The sequence below is a fragment of the Oncorhynchus mykiss genome, chromosome 28 (genome assembly GCF_013265735.2).
Source record: "Oncorhynchus mykiss isolate Arlee chromosome 28, USDA_OmykA_1.1, whole genome shotgun sequence".
In the NCBI taxonomy this organism is placed as follows: Eukaryota; Metazoa; Chordata; class Actinopteri; order Salmoniformes; family Salmonidae; genus Oncorhynchus; species Oncorhynchus mykiss.
Genome location: NC_048592.1, coordinates 32223872 through 32243993, shown reverse-complemented (window position 1 = coordinate 32243993; position 20122 = coordinate 32223872). Strand labels below are relative to the sequence as shown.

The window sequence follows — 20122 nt, the reverse complement described above, 5'->3', positions numbered from 1 at the left end:
ATGATAATGCCCTTTTAGAGTAAGAGCTGTTTGAAAAGACCACCTGAAATTTAAGGCTGTTTTGGTGGGATGGTGTTTTGGCCTGCCTGGTGACCAAATTCTTGCTTGAGAAATTGCTATTTGTTAAGGAGCTATTTTTGTTTCTTTTTTACATTTTAATTGAAAACAATCACCGTAATGTGCTTTATTGTTACCCAGAAATTATGTGTAATTGAGATTTTAAAAACGGTTTCATTGGACCTTTAAAAAATACTGGTTGAGGTTTTGACATAACATTTTGTGAGATAGATATATGGAACAACTTCCTCATAGCTATTAAAATAGTTCAAGAGGAGGTGGTTTGCCCATTTTCTGAAATCACTTGTGCCTCAAATGAATTTTTGAAAACCTGGGCATTATGTAAAAGGCAAATCCCTCCCACGATGAATAGAAGAGTCAACTTCCTCATGCTGAACATAGATTGTCAGACGGACTGGACTCTCTGAACAGAATCTTTCCACATCACAACTCAGTCGGTGCTCTGTCGTCTGAAACAACATCATGCTTTTCCTATTACTTTGTGTTGGATGTGTTGCTTTGTCTGCAGGGCAATCCTTTGGTAAGTTATCAATTTAACATGTTTTTAATGTTCATGATTTGAAAAGAAAATGATGTCAGAGGTTTAGTCCAGAAAACAATGACGGTTGAAGCATAACCAAACCCAGATATCAGTGAAGATATGTATCTTCCAGTCATTAGTAGTGAGCATGAGTAAGTCAACAACAACAAAAAATGATATGTGGAAAAGAATGGAACGTTTCAATTGAAAAAATCAGATGATTAAATGTGGACCAAATGCTGATATTTAATATATAGTAGGAAGTAGAGAAGTGTGATGACTACTGTGAAAACAACTTTATTTTGTATTTTTGTATTGCTTGTTGTGATCATAAAATATATATACTAGAATGGGTACTAGTCTGTTTGGGCTATCATTCCACTCCTTATAATGTAATGTTTTGTATATGACACAGAGTACAGGGAGTGGAATGTTTAGCCTAAAACAGGTTTGGATTTCAGGCTAATGACAGATACAGCTTCATGTCAATATTTACCCCATCAGCTTCAACACCTACAATGGGACCATGGGCTACCACGACACAGGTGACAACACCTCCAACTCTTACTACCCCTTATGTGGACCCACCTTTTGGTACTAAACCCCTGGAAAGTGGTGGGTATTTAAGCATAAAATAATTACATTGAATTATGATACTCGGCTAATTGTCTAATTTAATGAAATAATTTGAATATTCTTGCCCAAATATAGGATTTGCAATTCTTCAGGTCGCTGTCCAATCTTATCAGGAGCTAAATGAGACTACAGCTGATCCAGTCTTGAGTCAGGTAATATTTAGACCACAGTTGAGCCAGTCTGGAGTCAGCTGACATTTAGACCACAGTTGATCCAGTCTTGAGTAAGGTATAACAAAATATTCAATGTTTATATCCCGGGTAGCATATTTTATATAAAGTTCCAATGCATATGATTGATCTATTTATTATACAATGATTTATATTGGAAAATAAGATCTAGATTAGATGAGCTTGAGTTGAACTAAATAGTGATCTATTTTCTCTACTAGATCTACGACATCGTTCGGGCGAAGCGACCTGATCTGAAATTTCGACTGACCGTGAAAACTGTCCAGAAAGTTTGATGGATTATGATCCAAGGCATAGCAGATTGAAGTTCTAGTGGTACATCATGTTCTGCAGATGTGAACTATTGTACTGTATTTTCAATGATTTTATGCTGTTTATCAGTCATTATATTCATGTTAATAATATATTTGAATGTATAATTTCATTGACTTATTGACTTGCTGCGCATTCCAATCACCATCTGGGGGAGGAGCTGTAATTCAAGAGTTATGTCACAACTTTTCCCACTTTCATAGAATCTTGTCATCTGCGTCCAGTGTTTTCTGATGGATTTGATGTTGGACTGAATAGTCCTAACTACTGTAATCTTTTCTTTGGCTATAAACATGTTACAAATGCTGCAACTGTTCTCACACTCATGTTAATTCAACGGATCTTTTTTTAAATTTCAAACATAAGGTGACTTCCCTGAAAAGAACAGTCCACCCCAACCCCCAAAAAATGTATATATTATTTTTTTCATTCATAAAAAAAATCATGACAATGTGTACAAACTAAGCTAAACCTTTAACTACTAGCCACATTTATGCAAGCAAGGGGTTTCCCTCCAAAGCTAAATCAATTGGTGTATTAATTTACAACAGAAACATGAAAATTGTTAAGCGTTTTTAATTGAGTGTTCACAAATATCAACGTAAAAAATGTACCATGTACATTTTAGAACGACGTTTGAAACCAAGTCACGTAGGCCTGTTATTATGAACATACAGAACCAGAGGCTCCAGAGAGTGTAGCCTACATTTATTTTATTTTACCTGAGTAGCCAGCAGCATACCATCCTGCATCCCACTGACCAGGACCAACCCTGCTTAGCTTCAGAAGCAAGCCAGCAGTGGTATGCAGGGTGGTATGCTGCTGGCAAATGGATATGTATGCAACAACAGTTTAACATTCTCCTTCTGCTACCATTTCTATCAAGCCGTCTACGCAGACAGTTTGACGCATACGTTCGATAAATCCAAGGTATAAACCAAGCCGAACGCACTGCAACTGCCTCTGAAACGCAATGCTGCAAGGCAAACGCAGCGTTTCGTTGGAAATGAATGTAATTCTGGTGTACCAAAATGCAAAAACACTGTCGGTGTGATCGAAGCATTTAGTCGCATGTCCGGGACACGCATGTCCGGGACACGCATGGTATACATCCTTCAACGAAATGTTTACTTTTAGTAGGGATATACTCTTACCTACAATCCGGTCTTTGAGGCTGCAATAGTTGGCTATCCAAGACTCTGAGATGGCATCACCCGGGTAAAGAACAGAAGTGTCACCTGAGAACATGCAGGAGGCCACAGTGTGTGGAAGGGAAGAATAATTGATGGATTGCTTTGCGATGGAGACAAAATGACCTAAATCCTCACAATATGTCACTTTGACCAAATGTGCTCCTGGCTGAATAATTTTGCACGCCCAATTTTTCAGTTTTTGATTTGTTAAAAAAGTTTGAAATATCCAATAAATGTCATTCCACTTCATGATTGTGTCCCACTTGTTGTTGATTCTTCACAAAAAAATACAGTTTTATATATTTATGTTTGAAGCCTGAAATGTGGCAAAAGGTCGCAAAGTTCAAGGGGGCCGAATACTTTCGCAAGGCACTGTATGTGCTTGGTGTTCAGGGAATGTGTTTGGTGTTCAGGTCATGTGTATGTGTTTGGTGTTCAGAGAATGTGTATCAGTGGCGGTCAGTGCCATTGTAGATGAGGGAGGACATGGACAGATAGTGACATTCAATACCGCCTTGTACACTAGTGCCTGCATCAACTGATATAGGGTGTAATCATTAGTCCAACAGTTGCAAACAAGTGTCGGGCTGTGGCGGTCACGAAATTTCGTCAGCCTGTGATTGTCAAACAAATAACTGTTGGTTTTACGGTAATTAACATAAACACATTTAGCATCTCCTGGCTTCCACACAAGCCATTTTAAAAAGTCTAATAAATCCATGTAATATAGCCTAAACCTTCACAATAAATCCATTATTTATTTTAGACATGTCTAAAGAAGCATGATTTGAAGAAAATGTAGTAAATTTCAGAAGAAAAGAATAATACTCTGAGTTATCCTTATGTTAGGTCCTGATCTGACTATGCCAAATGACTGTGGGCTACACTAGTTCATTTAGCAGACAATATTTGCTTATAATTCAGTAACATTATTTTATAGTATGAAGAATGCAATTGAAAAAAGCTGAATAAAACAAACATTTTCTTCAAACGATTTGAGGGAGTGTGCACATTGTGTTGAGCAGTTAACAAAGAAATAGGTATGCTTAATTTAGAGTTATTAATGTAACTTTAGTTGTTCAACAAACATTGGGCTATGTGTTTGATTTTGAATACATTGTAAGGCTGCAGGAAGAGACACATTTTTTATTTTTCTTAACCTTTATTTAACTAGGCAAGTCACAAATTCATATTTTCAATGACGGCCCAGTGGGTTAACTGCCTGTTCAGGGGCAGAATGAAAGATTTGTACCTTGTCAGCTCGGGGATTTGAACTTTCAACCTTTTGGTTACTAGTCCAACGCTCTAACCACTAGGCTACCCTGTCACCCCTAATGATTATTTGAAAAAAGTTGCTTGAAAGGCATGAGCTCTGCTTTGTTTTTTTGTTGCACACACTCCAATTGTCTCGCATTCACAATTTGACAAGCACTTGATAATACCTCGAATTTCACGGTGGCATCCCCTTTGTGGCCGTAATGCACCCTAAAATAATCCATGCCTTTTGCAGTCCGGAGTGCTGCTTTGTGCCCTTCTCCCTGAGTGTGCTGGGCAATCCGAAGCATCTCCCTCTCACACTTGGGTCTTTCTCACAGGCTACAAGTGAAGACAAACATCGGGGACCCAACTCTGGCGTCCTTATCCAATTCCGAGGTGCATATTGAAGATATTGGAAGAACTATCCACATTTACTTTTCGTCAACTAACAAGATGACAAGGCATAACGAACAGCAAACTCACTAGCCTATGTCAATCTACTATCCCCCATAGTACAAAAGTTGACCTATTCTGTGCAATAAATAAATATTCCAAACATTGTCTGGGACAGTTGTAGGATGCGATAGGTCCCAAAATAATACAACGACTATCATCCACCCAAAAATGTTTAAGCTATGTGGCTGACGCAACATATCAGAACATTTAGCTTAAAATGTTGATAAACTATTTGGCTATTTCTTCACATTTTAAGCACAGAAATGCACGCATGGTAGTATGCTATAAGCACAAATGTTATATTAGCAGGAAAACACCATTATCAAAAGTGACCGCAAATGCAATTATGCACTTTTATTATAAAGGTGCATTTTTATGGTGAAAATGAACTTCCCCAAACTTGAAACTCACGTGTTGCTTATATTTGCCTGTTCGGCTCCACACCCCTTGTAAAGCGGATTAATGTGCTTAATTTTAAGACGTTATTCGGCCACTTTAGTTGTGATTACAAACCTTATTAAAACATATAGGCCTATGGGCTAGGCTACATGAGGTGTGTGACTATGATTAAAAAAAAAGTCACAAAAAAAAGTATTTGTTTCTTATGCTGGGCATCATTCACAAGTAATAATATATAATTCACAAGTCGTAGGATAATATTGTCACCCATCAGACTATTCTTGATTTAATCTGGTCTTTACATATACTACATAATATATGTGTGTAATTTGTTTCGATTTAGAATGGACGCTTTTTAGAATGGACGCTTTTTCCCGAGGTTTATTTTCATGCCAGCCAGATAGTCTATACTCCTGTTGCAAATATAAGAAATGTGCTTAATATTAGGAAAGTTGAGAAATAAATATAGTGGTCCCTAGCATATAGAAAGTTGATGGAATCCTCCTCTTTTTATTAGCAGCCATCACTCTGTTTTCTCACGCAATTACATAGCCTATAGAAATGTTGCGCAACATGAGCTCTCATGAAGTGTTTGATTAGATTTTAAAATACATTTGCATTGCTGTCAGAGTGATTAGAGGGACAATAGAGTAATGAGTACCAGGCAGTTAGCAAGTTTGGTAAGCTACTATTGACCAGCATCAGAGCTTGGAAAAACCTAATTATCGTGACTAAACGGTCATCTGGAATTTGACTGCCTTCATGACTCGTGACGCAGGTGTGGCGGTAATATGGTCACCCCAACAGCCCTAAACGAGAGTTTCTATTGGAGAAATTCAGGTATGTTTATCCCCGTTTTGTTCCATTTGCTTCCAATTTAAGAAACGTTTTTCAACAGAATCGGCAGAATGGATACAACCCTGATCATGCATAGGTAGAGCTGCCGCTTTCAAGGAGTGGGATTCTAACCCGGAAGCTTATAAGAAATCGCTATGCCCTCTGAAAAACCATCAAACAGGCAAAGCATCAATAGAGGACTAAGTTCGAATCGTACTACACCGGCTCCGACGCGCGTCGGATGTGGCAGGTCTTGCAAACCATTACAGACTACAAAGTGAAGCACAGCCGAGAGCTGCCCAGTCACACGAGCCTACCAGACAAGCTAAACTACCTCTATGCTCGCTTTGAGGCAAATAACACTGAAGCATGCATGAGAGCACCAGCTGTTCCGGACAACTGTATGATTACGATCTCCGCAGCTGATGTGAGTAAGACCTTTAAACAGGTCAACATTCACAAGGCCGCAGGGCCAGACAGATTACCAGGATGTGTACTGCGAGCATGCGCTGACCAACTGGCAAGATTCTTCACTGACATTTTCAACCTCTCCCTGTCCGAGTCTGTAATACCAACATGTTTTAAGCAGACCACCATAGTCCCTGTGCCCAAGAACACTAAGGTAACCTGCCTAAATGACTACCGACCCATAGCACACACATCTGTAGCCATGAAGTGCTTTGAAAGGCTGAGCATGGCTCACATCTACACCATTATCCCAGAAACCCTCGACCCACTCCAATTTGCATACCGCCCTTTCCCACCTGGACAAAAGGAACACCTATGTGAGAATGCTATTCATTGACTACAGCTCAGCGTTCAACACCATAGTGCCCTCAAACTCATCACCAAGCTAAGTACCCTGGGACTAAACCATTCCCTCTGCAACTGGATCCTGGACTTCCTGACAGGCCACCCCCAGGTGGTAAGGGTAGGTAACAACACATCCGCCACACTGATCCGGGGTGCACTCAGGGGTGCATGCTCAGTCCCCTCCTGTACGAGACAGCCTATAGGTAGAAGGTCAGAGACCTTGCCGTGTGGCACCAGGAAAACAACCTCTCACTCAACGTGAGTAATACAAAGGAGATGATTGTGCACTACAGGAAAAGGAGGACCGAGCATGCTCCCATTCTTATCGACGGGCTGTAGTGGAGCAGGTTGAGAGCTTCATGTTCCTTGGTGTCCACATCACCAACAATCTAACATGGTCCAAGCATACCAAGACAGTCGTGAAGAGGGCACGACAAAACCTATTCCCCCTCAGGAGACTGAAAAGATTTGGCATGGGTCCACAAATCCTCAAAAGGTTCTACAGCTGCACCATCGAGAGCATCCTGACTGGTTGCATCACTGCCTGGTAGGGCAACTGCTCAGCCTCCGACAGCAAGGTACTACAGAGGGTAGTGCGAATGGCCCAGTACATCACTGGGGCCAAGCTTCCTGCCATCCAGGACCTCTATATCAGGCGGTGTCAGAGGAAGGCCCTAAAATTGTCAAAGACTCCAGCCACCCTAGTCATAGATCAAATCAAATTTATTTATATAGCCCTTCGTACATCAGCTGATATCTCAAAGTGCTGTACAGAAACCCAGCCTAAAACCCCAAACAGCAAGCAATGCAGGTGTAGAAGCACGGTGGCTAGGAAAAACTCCCTAGAAAGGCCAAAACCTAGAGAGGAACCAGGCTATGTGGGGTGGCCAGTCCTCTTCTGGCTGTGCCGGGTGGAGATTATAACAGAACATGGCCAAGATGTTCAAATGTTCATAAATGACCAGCATGGTCGAATAATAATAAGGCAGAACAGTTGAAACTGGAGCAGCAGCACGGTCAGGTGGACTGGGGACAGCAAGGAGTCATCATGTCAGGTAGTCCTGGGGCATGGTCCTAGGGCTCAGGTCAGTTGAAACTGGAGCAGCAGCACAGCCAGGAGGACTGGGGACAGCAAGGAGTCATCATGTCAGGTAGTCCTGGGGCATGGTCCTAGGGTTCAGGTCCTCCGAGAGAGAGAAAGAAAGAGAGGAGAGAATTAGAGAATTAGAGAACGCACACTTAGATTCACACAGGACACCGAATAGGACAGGAGAAGTACTCCAGATATAACAAACTGACCCTAGCCCCCCGACACAAACTACTGCAGCATAAATACTGGAGGCTGAGACAGGAGGGGTCAGGAGACACTGTGGCCCCATCCGAGGACACCCCCGGACAGGGCCAAACAGGAAGGATATAACCCCACCCACTTTGCCAAAGCACAGCCCCCACACCACTAGAGGGATATCTTCAACCACCAACTTACCATCCTGAGACAAGGCTGAGTATAGCCCACAAAGACTTCCGCCACGGCACAACCCAAGGGGGGGGGGGCAGTGACTCAGCCCCTGTAATAGGGTTAGAGGCAGAGAATCCCAGTGGAAAGAGGGGAACCGGCCAGGCAGAGACAGCAAGGGCGGTTCGTTGCTCCAGAGCCTTTCCGTTCACCTTCCCACTCCTGGGCCAGACTACACTCAATCATATGACCCACTGAAGAGATGAGTCTTCAGTAAAGACTTAAAGGTTGAGACCGAGTTTGCGTCTCTGACATGGGTAGGCAGACCGTTCCATAAAAATGGAGCTCTATAGGAGAAAGCCCTGCCTCCAGCTGTTTGCTTAGAAATTCTAGTGACAATTAGGAGGCCTGCGTCTTGTGACCATAGCGTACGTGTAGGTATGTACGGCAGGACCAAATCAGAGAGAGAGGTAGGAGCAAGCCCATGTAATGCTTTGTAGGTTAGCAGTAAAACCTTGAAATCAGCCCTTGCTTTGACAGGAAGCCAGTGTAGAGAGGCTAGCACTGGAGTAATATGATCAATTGTTTTGGTTCTAGTCAGGATTCAAGCAGCCGTATTTAGCACTAACTGAAGTTTATTTAGTGCTTTATCCGGGTAGCCGGAAAGTAGAGCATTGCAGTAGTCTAACCTAGAAGTGACAAAAGCATGGATTCATTTTTCTGCATCATTTTTGGACCGAAAGTTTCTGATTTTTACAATGTTACAGATGGAAAAAAGCTGTCCTTGAAATGGTCTTGATATGTTCTTCAAAAGAGAGATCAGGGTCCAGAGTAACGCCGAGGTCCTTCACAGTTTTATTTGAGACGACTGTACAACCATTAAGATTAATTGTCAGATTCAACAGAAGATCTCTTTGTTTCTCGGGACCTAGAACAAGCATCTCTGTTTTGTCCGAGTTTAAAAGTCGAAAGTTTGCAGCCATCCACTTATGTCTGAAACACATGCTTCTAGCAAGGGCAATTTTGGGGCTTCACCATGTTTCATTGAAATGTACAGCTGTGTGTCATCCGTATAGCAGTGAAAGTTAACATTATGTTTTCGAATAACATCCCCAAGAGGTAAATGATATAGTGAAAACAATAGTGGTCCTAAAACGGAACCTTGAGGAACACCGAAATTTACAGTTGATTTGTCAGAGGACAAACCATTCACAGAGACAAACTGATATCTTTCCGACAGATAAGATCTAAACCAGGCCAGAACTTGTCCGTGTAGACCAATTTGGGTTTCCAATCTCCAAAAGAATGTGGTGATCGATGGTATCAAAAGCAGCACTAAGGTCTAGGATGCAGAGCCTCGGTCCGATGCCATTAAAATGTCATTTACCACCTTCACAAGTGCCGTCTCAGTGCTATGATGGGGTCTAAAACCAGACTGAAGCATTTCGTATACATTGTTTGTCTTCAGGAAGGCAGTGAGTTGCTGCGCAACAGCCTTTTCTAAAAATGTTGAGAGGAATGGAAGATTCGATATAGGCCGATAGTTTTTTATATTTTCTGGGTCAAGGTTTGGCTTTTTCAAGAGAGGCTTTATTACTGCCACTGTTAGTGAGTTTGGTACACATCCGGTGGATAGAGAGACGTTTATTATGTTCAACATAGGAGGGCCAAGCACAGGAAGCAGCTCTTTCAGTAGTTTAGTTGGAATAGGGTCCAGTATGCAGCTTGAAGGTTTAGAGGCCATGATTATTTTCATCATTGCGTCAAGAGATATAGTACTAAAACACTTGAGCGTCTCTCTTGATCCTAGGTCCTGGCAGAGTTGTGCAGACTCAGGACAACTGAGCTTTGAAGGAATACGCAGATTTAAAGAGGAGTCCGTAATTTGCTTTCTAATAATCATAATCTTTTCCTCAAAGAAGTTCATGAATTTATCACTGCTAAAGTGAAAGTCATCCTCTCTTGGGGAATGCTGCTTTTTAGTTAGCTTAGTATCAAAAAGGAATTTCGGATTGTTCTTATTTTCCTCAATTAAGTTGGAAAAATAGGATGATCGAGCAGCAGTAAGGGCTCTTCGGTACTGCACATTACTGTCTTTCCAAGCTAGTCGGAAGACTTCCAGTTTGGTGTGGCGCCATTTCCGTTCCAATTTTCTGGAAGCTTGCTTCAGAGCTCTGGTATTTTCTGTGTACCAGGGAGCTAGTTTCTTATGAGAAATGTTTTTAGTTTTTAGGGGTGCAACTGCATCTAGGGTATTGCGCAAGGTTAAATTGAGTTCCTCAGTTAGGTGGTCAACTGATTTTTGTCCTCTGGCGTCCTTGGGTAGACAGAGGGAATCTGGAAGGACATCAAGGAATCTTTGTGTTGTCTGTGAATTTATAGCATGACTTTTGATGTTCCTTGGTTGGGGTCTGAGCAGATTATTTGTTGCAATTGCAAACGTAATAAAATGGTGGTCCGATAGTCCAGGATTATGAGGAAAAACATTAAGATCCACAACATTTATTCCATGGGACAAAACTAGGTCCAGCGTATGACTGTGACAGTGAGTGGGTCCAGAGACATGTTGGACAAAACCCACTGAGTCGATGATGGCTCCGAAAGCCTTTTGGAGTGGGTCTGTGGACTTTTCCATGTGAATATTAAAGTCACCAAAGATTAGAATATTATCTGCTATGACTACAAGGTCCGATAGGAATTCAGGGAACTCAGTGAGGAACGCTGTATATGACCCAGGAGGCCTGTAAACAGTAGCTATAAAAAGTGATTGAGTAGGCTGCATAGATTTCATGACTAGAAGCTCAAAAGACGAAAACGGTAAACAGTGTATGATAGCTGGATGATTCGTTTTAAGTCTAATACTGCGGGTAATGGAGTCGCCAATGACTAGAGTTTTCAATTTGTCAGAGCTAATGGTGGGAAGATCTCTGTAATTTTTCCTAATTTGAAAAAAAGTAGATTCATAAAAATGTATACAAAGAAAATCAATTATGGGTCAGTATCTAAATATTGCTCCAGGCGTTGATCAAACATCAGAACGCTTATATTCTTGGGGTGTGTTCATACATTCGCTCTGGCCGTCTACTCCGATACCAGAGCACTCTTGTCTGAGTGTACCAGAATGCAGAATAACTGATGAATTTCCGAAAGGACAATCTGACAATGCTCTGAATTTACGAACACCCAGAGTGCACTCTGGCACTCCAGGTTGAATTTACAAACACACCCTGAGTTCTAATCACGCCTGCTCCTTTGCAAACGACTGGAATGATGTACAGTAATTTGTTCATTATGTTCCCCTGCGTCCCCTGGATTTGTTTTTTAGCAGCAAATTCACCACTCTCTCAAACGGCTAACTCTGCCCTCTCACGGCACAGGCCGAACAAACTACCCCAGCTCGGAGGAGTTCGCTCTCACTTTATTTATATCTAATTGGAATTGAAATACTAGCTATAAAGTTGATAAATAATATAGAGATCGAAGGATTAGACATGTATGGTTTTATGACCAAGATTTCTACCTTTGCAGAAGATGCCACCTTCCATCTCTGTCCTCGAGCGGCCTGCATAAGTGCCCTCACCAAAGATTTAGATGGTTTTGCCAATCGGGATCTTTAAGGAACTCCAACTTTGTATTATGTAATGTACCAAAGATGGGCCAGTAAATGTTCTTGTAATACATACAGTGCATTAGAAAAGTATTCAGACCCCTTCCCTCTTTCTGCATTTTGTTACATTACAGCCTTATTCTAAAATTTATTAAATTAAAACAAATCATCATTCATCCACACACAATACACCATAATATTTTTGTTGTTGTTGCAAATGTAAAAAATAATAATACAGAAATACCTTATTTACATAATTATTCAGACCCTTTTCTATGAGACTCCAAATTGAGCTCAGGTGCATCCTGTTTCCATTGAGGAGTCCACCTATGATAAGTTCAAATGATTGGACGTGATTTGGAAAGGCAGAAACCTGTCTATATAAGGTCCCAAAGTTGACAGTGCATTAACAGAGCAAAAGCCAAGCTATGAGGATGAAGGAATTGTCTAAAGAGCTCAGAGACAGGATTGTGTTGAGGCAGAGATCTGGGGAATGGTACCAAAACATTCCTGCAGCAGCATTGACGGTCCCCAAGAACACAGTGGCCTCCTTCATTCTTAAATGGAAGAATTTTGGAACCACCAAGACTCTTCCTAGAGCTGGTCACCCGGCTAAACTGAGAAAATGAGGAAGTAGGGCCTTGGTCAGGGAGGTGACCAATAACCCGATGGACACACAGAACTCCAGAGTTCCTCTGTGGAGATGGGAGATCCTTCAGGAAGGACAACCATCTCTCTAGCACTCCACTAAATCAGGCCTTTATGATTGAGTGGCCAGACAGAAGCCAATCCTCAGTAAAAGGCATATAACAACCTGCTTGGAGTTTGTCAAAGGGACCCTAAAGTCTCTCACACCATGAGAGACAAAATTCTGTAGTTTGATGAAACCAAGATTGAACTCTTTGGCCTAAATACCAAGCATCACATCTAGAGGAAACCTGGCACCATCCCTACGGTGAAGCACGGTGGTGGCAGCATCATGCTGTGGGGATGTTTTTCAGAGGCAGGGATTGGGAGACTAGTCAGGATCGAGGGAAAGATGAACAGAGCAAAGTCCAGAAAGATCCTTGATGAAAACCTTCTCCAGAGTGCTTAGGACCTCAGACTGGGGCATAGGTTCACCTTCCAACAGGACAACGACCCTAAGCAGACAGCCAAGACAGCGCAGGAGTAGCTTCGGGACAAGTCTCTGAATATCCTTGAGTGGCCCAGCCAGAGCCTGGACTTGATCCCGATCAAACATCTCTGGAGAGACCGGAAAATAGCTTGTTTTTAGTTTTTTTTTTTATATTTTTTTTTTTTAAATGCACATATTTTCCATTTGTCAGCTAACCTTTATATAATTGTATTGTAAATGTGCATAAAAAAGATGCACTTTTTCTAAATTAATTTTTACTCCTGGCAATGTGTTTCTGGATATATCCCAATAAAATAGATGGTTGCTGTCAGAATGATCAATTAGTTGATAATACACTTGTTTTGTTTAAATGCCCAATGTAGTCAAAAACGTTTTTTTCTGTGTTTTATATATATTTCCACACTATGAGGTTGGAATAATACTGTTAAAATTATGATAATGCCCTTTTAGAGTAAGAGCTGTTTGAAAAGACCACCTGAAATTTAAGGCTGTTTTGGCCTGCCTGGTGACCAAATTCTTGCTTGAGAAATTGCTCTTTGTTAAGAAACAATTTTTGTTTCTTTTTAAATTTGAATTGAAAACAATCACAGTAATGTGCTTTATTGTTACCCAGAAATTATGTGATATTGAGATTGTAAAAAAACAGCTTCATTGGGCATTTAAAAAATACTGGTTGAGGTTCTGACATAAAATCTTGTGAGACAGAAATATGGAACAACTTCCTCATAGCTGTTAAAATAGGAGGCGGTTTGACAATTTTTCTGAAATCACTTGTGCCTCAAATTAATTTTTGAAAACCTGGGCATTATGTAAAAGGCAAATCCCTCCCACGATGAATAGAAGAGTCAACTTCCTCACGCTGAACATAGATTGTCAGACGGACTGGACTCTGAACAGAATCTTCCCACATCACAACTCAGTCGGTGCTCTGTCGTCTGAAACAACATCATGCTTTTCCTATTACTTTGTGTTGGATGTGTTGCTTTGTCTGCAGGGCAATCCTTTGGTAAGTTATCAATTTAACATGTTTTTAATGTTCATGATTTGAAAAGAAAATGATGTCAGAGGTTTAGTCCAGAAAACAATGACGGTTGAAGCATAACCAAACCCAGATATCAGTGAAGATATGTATCTTCCAGTCATTAGTAGTGAGCATGAGTAAGTCAACAACAACAAAAAATGATATGTGGAAAAGAATGGAACGTTTCAATTGAAAAAATCAGATGATTAAATGTGGACCAAATGCTGATATTTAATATATAGTAGGAAGTAGAGAAGTGTGATGCCTACTGTGAAAACTACTTTATTTTGTATTTTTGTATTGCTTGTTGTGATCATAAAATATATATACTAGAATGGGTACTAGTCTGTTTGGGCTATCATTCCACTCCTTATAATGTAATGTTTTGTATATGACACAGAGTACAGGGAGTGGAATGTTTGGCTTAAAACAGGTTTGGATTTCAGGCTAATGACAGATACAGCTTCATGTCAATATTTACCCCATCAGCTTCAACACCTACAATGGGACCATGGGCTACCACGACACAGGTGACAACACCTCCAACTCTTACTACCCCTTATGTGGACCCACCTTTTGGTACTAAACCCCTGGAAAGTGGTGGGTATCTAAGCATAAAATAAATACATTGAATTATGATACTCGGCTAATTGTCTTTTATTTACTGAAATAATTTGAATATTCTTGCCCAAATATAGGATTTGCAATTCTTCAGGTCGCTGTCCAATCTTATCAGGAGCTAAATGAGACTACAGTTGGTTCTTTCTTCAGTCAGGTAACATTTAGACCACAGTTGATCCAGTCTAGAGTCAGCTGACATTTACACAACAGTTTATCCAGTCTAGAGTCAGCTGACATTTAGACCACAGTTGATGTCTGGAGTCAGCTGACATTTAGACCACAGTTGATCCAGTCTAGAGTCAGCTGACATTTAGACCACAGTTGATCCAGTCTAGAGTCAGCTGACATTTACACAACAGTTTATCCAGTCTAGAGTCAGCTGACATTTAGACCACAGTTGATCCAGTCTAGAGTCAGGAAACATTTCCTCATTCAATCATGGTGTTTTTTTATATTATTTAAATGTTTATCTATATCCCAGGTAACATATTTTATATAAAGTTCCAATGCATATGATTGATATATTATACAATTATTTATATTGGAAAATAAGATCTAGATTAGATGAGCTTGAGTTGAACTAAATAGTGATCTATTTTCTCTACTAGATCTACGACATCGTTCGGGCGAAGCGACCTGATCTGAAATTTCGACTGACCGTGAAAACTGTCCAGAAAGTTTGATGGATTATGATCCAAGGCATAGCAGATTGAAGTTCTAGTGGTACATCATGTTCTGCAGATGTGAACTATTGTACTGTATTTTCAATGATTTTATGCTGTTTAATATCAGTCATTATATTCATGTTAATAATATATTTGAATGTATAATTTCATTGACTTATTGACTTGCTGCGCATTCCAATCACCATCTGGGGGAGGAGCTGTAATTCAAGAGTTATGTCACAACTTTTCCCACTTTCATAGAATCTTGTCATCTGCGTCCAGTGTTTTCTGATGGATTTGATGTTGGACTGAATAGTCCTAACTACTGTAATCTTTTCTTTGGCTATAAACATGTTACAAATGCTGCAACTGTTCTCACACTCATGTTAATTCAATGGATCTGACTTCAGTCTTTTTTAAATATCAAACATAAGGTGACTTCCCTGAAAAGAACAGTCCAACCCCCCCCCCAAAAAAATGTATATGTAACTTTTCATTTATATAAAAATAAAACAATTATCACAATGTTAAGCTAAAATTAAGCTAAACCTTGATAACTACTAGCCACATGTTTTGTGTGTAAGCAAAGGGTTTCTCTCCAAAGCTCAACATCAATTGATGTATTAATTTACAACACAAACATAAATATTGTTAAGAGTTTTTAATTGAGTATTCACAAATATCAATGTAAAAAATATTGAATGTACATTTTAGAACGACATTTGAAACCAAGTCACGTAGGCCTGTTATTATGAACATACAGAACCAGAGAGGTTCCAGAGAGTGTAGCCTACATTTATTTTATTTTACCTGAGTAGCCAGCAGCATACCATCCTGCATCCCACTGACCAGGACCAACCCTGCTTAGCTGCAGAAGCAAGCCAGCAGCATACCATCCTGCATCCCACTGACCAGGACCAACCCTGCTTAGCTGCAGAAGCAAGCCAGCAGCATACCATCCTGCATCCCACTGCTGGCTTACTTCTGAAGCTAAGCAGGGTTGGCCTTGGATGGGAGACCAGATGCTGCTGGAAGTAGTGTTGGAGGGCCAGTAGGAGGCACCTTTTCCTTTGGTCTAAAATAAATAAATATCCCAATGCCCCAGGGCAGTGATTGAAGACATTAAACAGGTGTCCTGACTCTCTGTGGTCACTAAAGATCCCATGGCACTTTTTGTAAGAGTAGGGGTGTTAACCCTGGTGTCCTGGCTAAATTCCCAATCTGGCCCACATTCCATCACGGTCACCTAATCATCCCCAGTTTACAATTGGCTCGTTCATACCCCTCCTCTCCCCTGTAACTATTCCCCAGGTCGTTGCTGTAAATGAAAATGTGTTCTCAGTCAACATGCCTAGTTATTTATGTAACCAGGTAAGTCAATTAAGAAGAAATTCTTATTTACAATGATGGCCAAACCTGGACGACACTGGGCCAATTGTGCGTCGCCCTATGGGACTCCCAATCGCGGCTGGTTGTGATACAGCCTGGAATCGAACCAGGGTCTGTAGTGACACCTCTAGCAATGAGATGCAGTGCCTTAAACCACTGCACAACTCGGGATCTGTATAACATGAGTGTTCCTTCCCAAATCCTTCTGCTGAAAAGCTTAACTGTACAGTTGGCTGATTCATATGTGAGGCAAATCCAGTTGTTGGTGTAATCCTTGAATTTTACTGAGCCCACTTCCTGCAAAGGTATTAGACAGGCAAGGCTAGAATCAGATTGTGGAGTATGTTTGACATTGGGTGTGTTCGTAAATTCAATCTGGAGTGCCAGAGTGCGCTCTGGGCGTTCGTAAATTCAGAGCGTTTCGCTCTCGGAGCGCACACTGGACGCCCTGGCCGAGGACTAGGGTCGATACGAGCGTTCTGACCTCACAACGACAATCAAGCACCCAAGCTAACTGGCTAATGTTGGCTAGCTACTTCCAGACACGAATGAGAAAACAATCTCACTCTGAACATTTTACTTGCCTTAGCTTAGCTGGTTAGGCTGTTTTCATGTTATCCAGAGCGTTGGTGACTGTGTTTGATGTTTGTGATTTCTGATACTCATCAGTCTATTCTTCTTCTGAGAAATTAAGGCTATCCTATGCGAGAAATTGCCAAGAAACTGAAGATCTCATACAACGTTGTGTACTACTCCCTTCACAGAACAGCACAAACTGTCTATAAGCAGAATAGAAAGAGGAGTGGGAGGCCCCGGTGCACAACTGAGTAAGAGGACAAGTATATTTGTCACGTTGTTCGTAATAATGGTCGGACCAAGGCGCAGCATATGTAGAGTTCCACATATTTATTAAAGAAGAATGTGAAACTTTAGCAAAGACAAACAAATAAAGAATCAACGAACCGTGACTAACAATGCAGTGCTAACAGGCAACTAAACATAAACAATATCGCATATCCCACAGGTGGAAAAAAATGCTACTTAAGTATGATCCCCAATTAGAGACAACGATAACCAGCTGCCTCTGATTGGGAATCATACAAATCACCAACATAGAAAATAAACCTAGAACCTCACATAAAAAATATAAACTAGAACAACCCCCCCAGTCACACCCTGACCTACTCTACCATAGAAAATAAAAGCTTTCTATGGTCAGGACGTGACAATATTAGAGTGTCTAGTTTGAGAAAGACGGCTCCAAGTCCTCAACTGGCAGCTTCGTTAAATAGTACCCGCAAAACACTAGTCTCAACTTCAACAGTGAAGAGGAGACTCTGTGATGCTGGCCTTCTAGGCAGAGTTCCTCTGTCCAGTGTCTGTGTTCTTTTGCCCATCTTAATATTTTATTTTTATTGGCCAGTCTGAGATATGGCTTTTTCTTTGCAACTCTGCCTAGTAGGCCAGCATCCCGGAGTCGCCTCTTCACTGTTGACGTTGAGACTGGTGTTTGTGAGCTGTGAGCTGGTGTGTTTTTCCCTGCGTGGAAATCATTGTTGTTTCTTTTCGACTAAAGTACGTATTTTACTCAGTTATGTGTCCTGCGCCTGACTCCGTCCTAACCGCTGCACAGACACTTGACAGTAGTGTATCAATTACTTGGCCAGATGGGCTAGTAAATGTTCTTGTAATACATACAGTGCATTAGAAAAGTATTCAGACCCCTTCCCTCTTTCTGCATTGTGTTACATTACAGCCGTATTCTAAAATGTATTAAATTAAAACAAATTATCATTAATCTACACACAATGCCCCATAATTTTTTTTTTTTTTTTGCAAATGTAAAAAATAATACAGAAATACCTTATTTACCTAATTATTCAGACCAGGCACATCCTGTTTCCATTGATCATCCTTGAGATGTTTCTAGAACTTGATTGGAGTCCACCTGTGGTCAATTCAATTGATTGGACGTGATTTGGAAAGGCACAAACCTGTCTATATAAGGTCCCACAGTTGACAGTGCATGAACAGAGCAAAAACCAAGCTATGACGTCGAAGAAATTGTCTAAATAGCTCCGAGACAGGATTGTGTTGAGGCACAGATCTGGGGAAGGGTACCAAAAAATGCTGCCTCCATTATTCTTAAATGGAAGAAGTTTGGAACCACCAAGACTCTTCCTAGAGTTGGTCACCCGGCTAAACTGAGAAAATGAGGGAGAAGGGCCTTGGTCAGGGAGTTGACCAAGAACCCGATGGTCACTCTGACAGAGCTCCAGAGTTCCTCTGTGGAGATGGGAGAACCTTCCAGAAGGACAACCATCTCTGTAGCACTCCACTAATCAGGCCTTTATGGTCGAGTGGCCAGACAGAAGCCACTCCTCAGTAAAAGGCACATGACAGCCTGCTTGGAGTTTGTCAAATGGAACCTAAAGGACTCTTAAACCATGAGAAACAAGATTCTGTAGTTTGATGAAACCAAGATTGAACGCTTGGACTAAATACGAAGTGTCACGTCTAGAGGGAACCTGGCACCATCCCTATGGTGAAGCATGGTGGTGGCAGCATCATGCTGTGGGAATGTTTTTCACCGGCAGGGACTCTGAGACTAGCCAGGATCGAGGGAAAGATGAACGGAGCAAAGTACAGAGAGATCCTTGATGAAACCCTGCTCCAGAGCACTCAGGAGCTCAGACTGGGGTGAAGGTTCATCCTTCCAACAGGACAATGATCCTAAGCACACAATCAAGACAACACAGGTGTGGCTTCGGGATAAGTCTCTGAATGTCCTTGAGTGGCCCAGCCAAAGCCCGGAGTTGAACCCGATATAACATCTCTGCAGAGACCTGAAAATAGCTGTGCAGCGACGCTCCCCGTCCAACCTGACAGAGCTTGAGAGAATCTGCAGAGAAAAATGGGAGAAACTCCCCAATACAGGTGTGTCAAGCTTGTAGCGTCATACCCAAGAAGACTCAATGCTTTAATCGCTGCCAAAGGTGCTTCAACAAAGTACTGAGTAAAGGGTCTGAATACTTACGTAAATGTGATACATTTGCTAAAATTTCTAAAAAACTGTTTTTGCTTTGGTATTGTGTGTAGATTAATGAGTTGCAGTTCAAACGAGGAAATCAGTCAATTGAAATATATTCATTAGGTCCTAATCTATGGATTTCACATGACTGGAATGCAGATATGCATCTTTTGGTCACAGATACGTAAATTAAAAAGAAATGGACCTCACAATAGGCCTCAGGATCTTGTCAACCAGCCCCGTGTCTGTGTGTCTATAGCTCTAACCCTTACCATTTCATTTACCAATAAACTTGGGCCTCCTGTCTTCAGGCAGGTATTTGGCCACGTCCTAGAAAGGCACACCAGACAGGGCTATGCCGACCCTTGTGAGGTAATCCAGAAAATTGTGGAAAACAGTGACACACTCAGGCAGAAAACAGGCCCATCTTTTCAAAGAAAACACAATTGAATTATATCTCTATTTGAGAAAAATAAGTAGTTTTGTTGTACAAAGATGCCAG

The 20122-nt window shown here is 41.1% G+C and overlaps 2 long non-coding RNA genes across 2 annotated transcripts; both read left to right on the top strand.

Annotated features, from left to right (window-relative positions):
• The first annotated feature begins 408 nt into the window (after positions 1-408).
• Positions 409-2202, top strand: LOC110508996. Its single transcript, XR_002471383.2, has 4 exons — positions 409-598; positions 1103-1213; positions 1310-1386; positions 1626-2202. It is a non-coding gene; the product is annotated as an uncharacterized LOC110508996 (long non-coding RNA).
• An 11533-nt stretch (positions 2203-13735) lies between these two features.
• Positions 13736-15569, top strand: LOC110508997. Its single transcript, XR_002471384.2, has 4 exons — positions 13736-13899; positions 14404-14514; positions 14613-14689; positions 15144-15569. It is a non-coding gene; the product is annotated as an uncharacterized LOC110508997 (long non-coding RNA).
• Positions 15570-20122: the final 4553 nt, after the last annotated feature.